This window comes from Miniopterus schreibersii (genome assembly GCF_964146895.1).
Source record: "Miniopterus schreibersii genome assembly, contig: HAP1_SCAFFOLD_98, whole genome shotgun sequence".
NCBI classification, from domain to species: Eukaryota; Metazoa; Chordata; class Mammalia; order Chiroptera; family Miniopteridae; genus Miniopterus; species Miniopterus schreibersii.
This window is the reverse complement of record NW_027669802.1, coordinates 139,414-149,422: the sequence shown is the minus strand read 5'-3', so window position 1 is coordinate 149,422 and position 10,009 is coordinate 139,414.

Sequence of the window (10,009 nt, the reverse complement as noted above, 5' to 3'; positions counted from 1 at the left end):
TATAACAAATTTCTTAACTTAGATGACATACCTGATTATGTTATAAAAATGTCTCAGAAACATAAACATTACATAAATTGATCAATAGTGAATAAAAAAAATGAAAGTATATATTTTCACGAAAGGTACCCGTGGAAATAGTGTCAGATTTATGATTTATCTAAAATACTTTAAAAACCAAGTTTAAATCCCCAAATTATATAAACAGCTCACATCAAAGATGCAGATACAATTCAAAGTTTATTTTACAGAAACAATTAAGAAAAATCTACCGGTAGTCAAAAATGAGAAACGACAGAACAAATAAATGTTTAGGCCAATCCCACTAATGAACAGCATATAAACATCCTAATTAAAATATTAGCTAATACAGCAGAGTCTGAAAACTGCAATGTGGCATCGCCGAGCGCATCCTGTCCAATGAATGTTCAGCAGCAGAAAACACACCAAGCTTATGTGCTACATTAAACGATTACAGATGATAAAACATAAGATTTTATGTCCAAAAGCTGTTTTCTAAAATGTTCCACCAAACTCTGATTAAAACTTTAATATGTAAAACTTTTAGCGAGCTAGAAGTAAAAAAGGAATTTCCTTGACTCAATGTATTTTATCCACCAGAAAACTATAGAAAAACATCACATTTGTGGTGAAATATTGGAAGCATTTCTTCAAAATCAGTAAAGAGAGAAGAGAGTTCACTATCAGATTGTTAATCAGCATTGTACTGGGGCCCTTGGTCAATCCACCAAGCCAAGAAATAAAAAGATGAAATATATAGATATTGGGAATAAGTAATAAGTCATATACATATTCTAAAGGAGTGAAAAAATTCTGTTATATTCAGAAAATAGCCACAAGGCAATTTTGCATAGCTTTATTGTATGCTGGCAACAATAGAACTTATAGCAGATGATAAGATCTGCTTACCAATACCCACAGAACTATAAAATGCATAAAGTTAATCCTAGTAAAAATAAGTATAAGGTCTATATGAAGAAAATAACGTTTTACTGAAGGACATAAAAGAAGATTTGAATGAAAGGTGATCCATGCCCTATGCTGAATGGTATGATTCCACATTGGAAAGATAAGAAAACTCCAAATTACTCTGTAAATACACTGCACTGTAATAAAGCTCCTATTAATGGTATTCATGAATCTCAAGGTTATCCTAAAGCTTCATTTAAAAGGAGAGAAAGGCCACAAGCACCACAAGAACATTCAAATAACATAAACAGGATAAGACAGGTTTGCCTACCGTGTTTCAAAACTCATTATAAAATGTGATTAAGAAGATATAATACTGCCATAGAAATGAAGAGATGATGGTCCCAAAACAGCTCCAGGAGAATGGAGGGTGAGAAAGGTCGTAGTCTGGACTAGGAACACAATGTGCTGGCCATAACTAGGTGGGTAAATCATCCCTAAAGAGAGAAAATAAATTAGATCCTTCTCCCCCAGAACTGACGGAAATACACGCAGGCATAAACATTTAAAAATGTAAATAGGAACATTGTGAATAAATGAGAAGAAAACATGTCATTATTTAACATCAGAACAGGAATAAGTATTTAAAAATACACACACACTCAAATAATGTAACACAAACACCATGGAAGTTAATATATTTAATTAGATATTGAAATAATTGTATAGTAAAACTCATTGAAGAGTATTAAAGGCCACAATGAAGGAGATAATATTGGTGCTATAAATATATATACGTATTTTTGCATATGTATCCTTGTGTGATTACATATTCTATATCAATGTTAACATTACTGTATGTACTAACACTATATATGTGTGTGTATTTAGGGTGTGTTTATTATTTGTATTTAAATAGTATGTATTTGTACTATATGTATATACACACAAGCACATACACATCAATAAAAATCTAAGAGTAATGGGCAAAAGATCCAGACAGACAACTCAAAGAGTCACAAAAGAGGAAATAAAAATGGTCATTAAAGCAACAAAAAGATGCTTAACTTCACTAACAATCAGAAAAATTAAATTCAAATAGCAAAGAAATGCTACATCCATTGTTTTGCCTACAAATGGGCAAACATTAAAAGTTGGTGTCATTTTGTCAAGGACAAAGGACAGTTCTGCTGAGGGGCCTCCTTTGGCACCACCCATTAAAGTTGTAGCTGTGTGTGCTTTCACCCTGCAATACCATCTCCTTCCTTCATACAGAACATTTTATAAAAGTGTGTATATGTGTATGTATATGTGTTTATACTGATCTAAATATACATCCATCTACAGTAGCACCCCTCCTACATCCTTCTTATCAATTTAGCCTGGAATATATTCTTCACATTTCCCTTTGAGATGCTAACTTTTTATTTAGTTATTTTATTTCCTGACTTGCTAGACCAGACTGTGGTTGTATGGGATGAGAGCAGGAATCAGTCAGTTTCCTCACAGCATGACCTCAGTACCTGGAGCAGCAGCTGACACATAGTAGGCTCAGTAAGGGTTTATCCAAACAGAAATGTTATCTGATATTTATTGGTTAACTGATCACAGGGGTGGTAGGTCAGCAGGATTAGCAACACTGTAATGGAATGTCTGTGGTTAATGCTCAGTATCACCGAGCTCAGTATCACCGAGCTATCTATTAGCAAGTACTTATACCCTTTAGCGTGTCTGCAAATCAGAACATATAAGTATGTCGTGTATTTGCTGGGTATTAGAACTTGTATTAAAGAATTATGTAACTAGTCTATGCTTGATAAGCGCCTCTTCTACCTCAATAAAGCCTTTTGGGGGAAGAACAGAAATGAAACAAATGCTTAGAATTAAAAACAATAAAGTAGAAACGTCAATTTTTCTTTCTAATAAAAATTCTGGAACCACCAAAGTGAAAAATCATGTCCATTCACAGCACCTGCTCTCAAAGTGGCTTACAATCCAGTGGGGGAGACAGCGCGGTGCCCAGATCACTGAGGGGAACAAGGGAGGTCAGAGGGAATCTCAGTCCAGTGGGGTCTGTGTGCGTGTGACAAGGACAGTTAACAGCTGAGCAGCAAGGGATTCATAGAGATTCATCATCATCCAGCTTTCAAATCAGAACAGTACTCATTTGTGTGGAAGAAAAGGGGTCGTTTTAACCCACCATCCAAAGTCCTTGACTAGGGTCTGGGCTGAGGATGGCTCTGGGGGGTACTTAGACTTCAGCCTATGAATTGGTTTCCTGGCTCAGAAAGTCCTCTACCTGCAGGAATACCTGACAAGAGCTGCACAAAGGGGCTGTATATAAATCACATTCTAGCATCAGAATCATTTCATAAAGCCATATTCCCAGGTGATATTTCTTGGTGGATGGGAAGCCTGAGAGGTGCGATGAGAGCCCGAGGCAGGAGAGCAGGAGTTCCAGGCAAAAAAATATTTAGAGATGAATATCCTACTTATTGGCTTTGATGTTTTAAATCCATTTACCACTGTGTATCTGAAATGTAATAAACCCTCTCTCTGAACCATGTCTCTCCAGAATGTGATAGAAGCTTTCAAACGGGAAAACTTATTCTTCAGAAGAGGCCATAAAAGCCAGTAATGCATTTCTAAATGTTGAGAAAGCTTTTTGTTAAAAAAAAAAAAAAAAAATCATAGGGTGACAACAGTGAAACTGGGAGTCTAGCTCTGAAATTTTGACCGAATGGGCTGTTCATCTCCATCCTTGCTATTTGCTTGCTTTATGTTTTACTCCTTGAAATAACAGGTGTGCTAAACTGCTCATATTGGTTGGTGAATGGGCATTCTTTGTATGTATCTTCTCACAAGCACCTCTTACCATTAGAGGTGAAGCCATCTAAAAGAAATGGCCATGGAATGAACATTAAACTTGGGGTAGTAGGTATCCCTGATATGTGTACAGAAATATGGCATTTAAAACGCTGTGAGGGGATACATCATTAGTTTTGTAAAAATCAATCATGGCAGAGGAAAACAGCAGCGGGCTTGGCAGACAGACGGAGTGAACAGTGAGGTCCCATCCATCTCCAGCTCTCGTGATTACAAGATTAAATATTAGTGTCTAAAACAAGGGAGGAAAATGCCAGCTCTTGAAATACCAACTGTAGACCAGAGAACACTGAGTAAATACCTCATTAGGCAAATCCAGGTTCATAAGGTAGCCAAAAAAAAAATGGGGTCCATGGGCTCTTTCCCAGGAAGCTAATTAGAAATTATCAGGAACTGGACTTGAAGGAATGGAAAAAATGTTACTGCAACAGCTAAAAGTAATTTTTGTGGAAGAATATTTTATTCTGTCGCTGATATCTTATTTAATGCTATGCTGAGACAATGGAGACCAAAGAATAATGAAAAACCCTTCTAAGGGAATTAATAAAGAGTATTAGATACCCACTGCCCCATCCCACCCTTTTATGAAGAGTGATTCCTACCAGGAAATCTCACGTATGACGACAGAAAGGGCAGATGAGGACCATCTGCAAGTTTGAAGCTTCCACTAGCCTCAGTGGCCAGGCATGTCCCTTGTCTGCTCCTGAGACCTGTATCTGTAACAGAGACTCCCTGACCATTCAGGGTACAAGAGGGACTCGCCCTCCAGTTCACGGAACCTCACACCCACCCCCACACTCACCAGATGGGGCCAGTGCAGACACACCCGTCACCCCTGAACCTAGCATGGACATGCCTGGGACATGGGAGGACTCTGGGGTGCCTGGAGAAAACCCAAGCACATATGGGCAGAACACGCAAACCCCCACTCAGTGAATAAATCCTGAACCATGCTCAGTGATAGGGTCCCAAACCAAAAGGCTGCATGTTGTATGATGTCACTCATACAAAATATACAGAATCAGCAGATCAACAGAGAAGCAGGCAGATCAGGGGCAACCAGGGGCTGGACAGTGAGGGGACTGGGGAGTGGGGATGGGGCTTCTTCCCAGAGTGATAAAAGTCCCTTAAAATTGATTGTGGTGACAGTGAATTGTTCAACTTTCTGAATTTATTAAAGAAAACTGAACTGTATGCTTTCAAAGTGCACATACTGTTATGTGGAGTCTATCTCAATAAAAATTTTATTTAAAAAAATGAATAAGACAGATGAACATATGGGCATTAGAAAACATTTTTCATAAGCATGTGATTGTAAATCTCTTTATTCTCTACACTATTTACATATACTACAAACATCTGTAACGTGTCTCATGTTCTTCTGGTTGAAAAACACTGACTTATTCTGCTTTATGCCATAGACCAAGCTGGGGAAATTATCCATCATCTTAATAATACGATGCAGAATTAGCTTGTATTACAAATGGCCAGATAATTGAAGGACATTTTTGTCTATAAACATAATAATTTTATTTCTCTAGCTGATCTATCATCTGTGTTTAATAACTTTTTATAAAATTTTATAAATTGATGAATTAGATAAGATGACAAAACCTGATTTTGTTGACAGGAAGACACTACTTTCCTGGGCTTTCAATATTTGGTACAACCAGAGATACAAATGAAACAAATATATCCAGAAATTCCTGTGAACATACAGGTTCCCAAAGCGTGTGGGTGTTCCTAAGCTACCCCTATGCCCATTAACATAGTATAAGACTTACAGATGTATGCACAGCTATTTGAAGTTAAATTTTGTAAAATTGTATGGATCTTGACAGCATTAAGCTTGGCCCTGTTGTCTCCTTTTCTCTATAATTGTATATAATTATAAGCCCTGGCTTATCAGCAGCTTCAGCACTTACTGCTTTTTCACTTGTAGGCAAGACAGGATTCCTTGTCAAAAATATTATAAATTCGGTAGGAATGCGGTGAATGTGCTGAGGACCGATAAAGGGGAGGCGAGATGAGAATGACCACATACAGCAGCCACAGACACCATCTGGGTGGCAGGAAGCGGTGGCTTGCCTCAGCTCTGGCAGTTGATGTTTTTACACCTATAACAACTCAATCTAAAAGAAATTCTTCAAGGACCACTTCATGCCCAGGTTCTATGTTGTGCTGATAACGTAGAAGTGGGGGAGGAGACCAACAAACTCTCTAACTGAATCGCATTCTGAATTTTTCGTTGTCAATTCACGTTTGTATTACAGAGGATAGATTGAGGAAGAATGAAAGAAATCAGGTTTGCTCAGGTCGCTTTTCCTTGTGTCTGGGGTTCCAGGCCACGGGTTAGTGTATCACGTAAAGATAAGGCTGCCACTGTATCAGTCTTCCTTCCACCTTGTTAACAGGTGGCCATTACTATGCATCACAGGGTTTTGTCATCCTGACCAGCTTAAGTGGCTGCTCCAGAGTCTAAATGCATTCTGCACCAAGGCCCTCCCTTGGTGCTATGAATTGACTTAATTGCTGTCATGGAAACCAGATGTTAACTCGGTTATAGAAGCTTTTTTTTTTTTTTACTAGCTGGGGTCCAGAAATCTGACACATTTTGTATCCGTATTAAAGAGCTATTTGGGGTATGCTGGCCCACAGAATGTCACTGGGGAAGGAGAGGATCTGGCCTGGTGAACTCCCCGACTCCACTCCCCTGCCCGCATATGGACAATGGACTGTGGTGTTCCCGAACCCACAGTAAGTCCCATTCATCCGAGATGCTGGAGGACAATGGCTAGCTGAGCTGGCCACACTGCCCGTGAGGGGCCTTGAGATGTCATTACAGGGAAAGCCATCATAGGCCATTTCTAAAGACGTGAGTGGTGTAAGAAGCAGTTTTCCTAGAGCTGAAATTTAAACAGATGACGGGGCATAAGAGGCAGGCATGGAGGTCTGCCAGGGTTTTGAGCTGTGTGGACCTGGTGGCCTTCTCCAGTCACCTAGGTTTATTGTGCCCCATGCACTTCTAGAGGATTCCTACATACCCTTTATTTAAGACACCTTCAGGTGGGTTTCTACTCCTCGTGACTCAAAGCTATTTGTACAGAATGGTCAGCAAAATAGCACATAAATAATAGTTCCAGGAAGCTCTGCTGTTTGAAACATTTATACACATTTCTAATTCCTTCCCTCCTTTCCCTCCCACCTTTTTTGCCCTGAAAATGGCAACACAATCTTCTCGTCTCAGTGGGGAAACACCCTCTCTTTAGAATTCGGTGGTAATAATCCTGTGAGGAATAATCATTCTAGATCCACTGTACCATGTGAATTAATCTATTGCTCTGCTATCTCTGCTCCACAACACAGGCTGGCGCTGAAAGCTCAGAATGAACTAATTAATTAGCGAGAAAGCAAAATCTAACATCTCTCGGTGGTAACCTATGCAGAAGAAAGGGAGGCATTAGGCTCCTGTAGTAACTGCAGTTGAAGTAGAACCAAGTTTAATAGGGCTAAGTGTTCTCACTACTCATCCGGACAGTCTAGTCCAGGCCCACAAGATACTTGTGACCCCCAGAGGCTGGTCTGAGGGTCTGTTCAACAGAAAACTGGTCTCTGACCAAAAGGCTGTCTGCCCCATTCACAATCCAGGAAAAACATACACATCCCATTTTTTTCCCTCCTATATAAAATATCTCCTGGTACTAGGTTAAGCCTCAGAAAAAGAGACAGTCATCTTAATCACTTTTGGTCACAATGAAATCCAGTTAAATAAATGTAACTAGAAAAAAAAATCTATCGTAAAGACACATGTGACCTTCATGGTCCCAAGGACGGAAACAGAGCAAACCTCCTGAGAGAATAAAGAGTCCTTCCTGGGCTTTCTTGGCTCAGCCAGAAAATGACACCTTTCCTCAGCCTCATCTCTATTGCCCTAAATAGCTCCCCATACCCCCATGTAATTCCAAGACTCTGGGGAGCCCCATTTCTAACACGCTCCATTTTTGTGGTCTCGTAACAGTGACCCTGAGGTGGAGGTTCATGTGCAGGGACCCACTGAGTACACTCGGTAATGACACCTGTCCATCACTTAGCTCAATTTCTTTAGACGAAAGCATTTCTTTCTCAGAGCAAATCTAAAAAAACAATTTCACAGAAAGATTAGCCTTAAATATCTTGTTCCAACACATTTATAGTTTACAATACCTCTATACTTTACGTTTGTAGTTTACAAGTGGGAAATAAAAAATGGGGAGAAAACCCTGACCCTTCTTTAATCTGAATGCTTTCTTAACCTATTTTTACTATACTTTCCATATATGTTTGAATGTTCATAGACACACACACACACACACACACACATATACGTTCTCCTCTGTCTCTTTCAGTTGAAACTGAAATTCTGTGAAAGAAAACACCAGCTATTGTGCGCAGGATACAAGAGAGGAGCTCCCTTTCCCAGAACCATGACTTATAGAAATATGGGGAAGCATCTAAATTGCCTCCCCTCCACAACAGGCCCCTATAACTTCTCCCACCATTGATTTCTCCTCTGGAGCTGCAGCTCCGAGTGGCGGGCGTTGGGAACCCCGGCCAGGCAGCAGCTGCGGCACAGGGCAAACCAGGTACCGAGCACCAGGTGCCTGGATTTTAAGCGCAAGGCCTGGAGGTCTACACAGCAGGTACACAGTTGAAGCAGTGTCTTCCTGGGACAACACCTTGAATCTGAAAGGGCCTGTTAGGGGAGTGTGACACTCAGATAAGGCAGTCATCGCTGCAACAGGCTGACTCTAAGGGACTGATGTGCTTTTAAAAATCCAATCACATGTTTTTATTTGCCAGTATTACAAACAGAAAAACAAGCCAACTTGCTTCCTCCCCACTGTGACCTCCTTGGGGCTAAAGTGCACTCTGCCAAAGCCTGTTCAGCTGCAGGCAACCCAAAGTTTTAAAGGGAGACACACTGGTCAATGCCCGGCTGTCAGTAACCAGCCGTGTGTCTGGAAACAGGCACAATACAGCCCCTCATTAACCTGGCTGCTAGGAAAGTCCCCTGAAGAGATCAGACTCACAATTTACTGCCATGGATTTGTAGACTGGACTTCATCACCCTGAACAAGGAAATGATAAGCTATGTGATCAATGAATCTCTACAGTGTATGGCATAAATTGATAGGAATCTGGAGAAGAGAGAGAAAGGTAATAATAATTTACATTTTATGTGCGGAACTGTTTCTTAATATTAAGGGCTGTATAAATCAGCGAGAGCCAAGTTAGAGCTAGAATACAAATAAAGAAAACAAATTACTAAATGTAGTATTTAAATTTTAAAAATTTAGGGAAAAGTTAATGTTGTTTTAGGTAATTCTAAAAAGACTAAAATAGCTGGAAGGTGTTCCTTTCACAGTCTTGTCTTGCTGGATGTTGTTGGCTGCTCTGTTCTCTATCATTTTGCTTATCACCTATTTAATAATTCTAAATAATTACACAGATGTGGGGAGCTGTTGTGGCCCCAGGCACGGAGGACCTGCCTGGGTGAGCTGCAGATGTGCTCCCCTGCTCCCAGGGAGACGTGGGTGAGCTGCTGTGGCCCCAGGCACAGAGGAGCTGCCTGGGTGAGCTGCAGAAGTGCTCTCCTGCTCCCTGACCCAGACCTTGAGGCACCAAGGCGATACTAATTTAGTTTGCGGCCATAAATTCTAGAAAGGCTTATGAGGAAGCTGGCCCTGGCCTGAAGGGTTAAGGGACAGTCAAGCCACATACCAAGCCAAGGACTCAATCCTTCCCAAAAAGTTCCCATTAGAAGCTGAGACAAAGATAGTTACCAAGGTCTGAGCTCCTGCAGGAGGCAGGATGTTTACGCTGAAAGTGTGTTTGTGCAGCCTGGAAAGAACTACTTTGTATCCAGCAAGGGGAAGGAATGCCGGGCAGGGTGCTATTCAGCAAAAACAACAGCGCCGGTATAAATTGAGCTTGGAAAATAAATTGAGGGCTGCAGCAGTCACGAGCTGCAGTCCTCGTGATCCCATCTTTTTTGTGTCTGTCTTCTCTCCATCCTCACCCCTTCCTCAGGACCGTTCGACTCTGCCGGCAGGCTCTGGCACACAGAAACTTATTTCTTTGTCCAAGTAACCCACAATGATTTTCAGTAAAAAACTTTAGCCACACCCTACGCCTTAAGACAGTATTTTGTTTC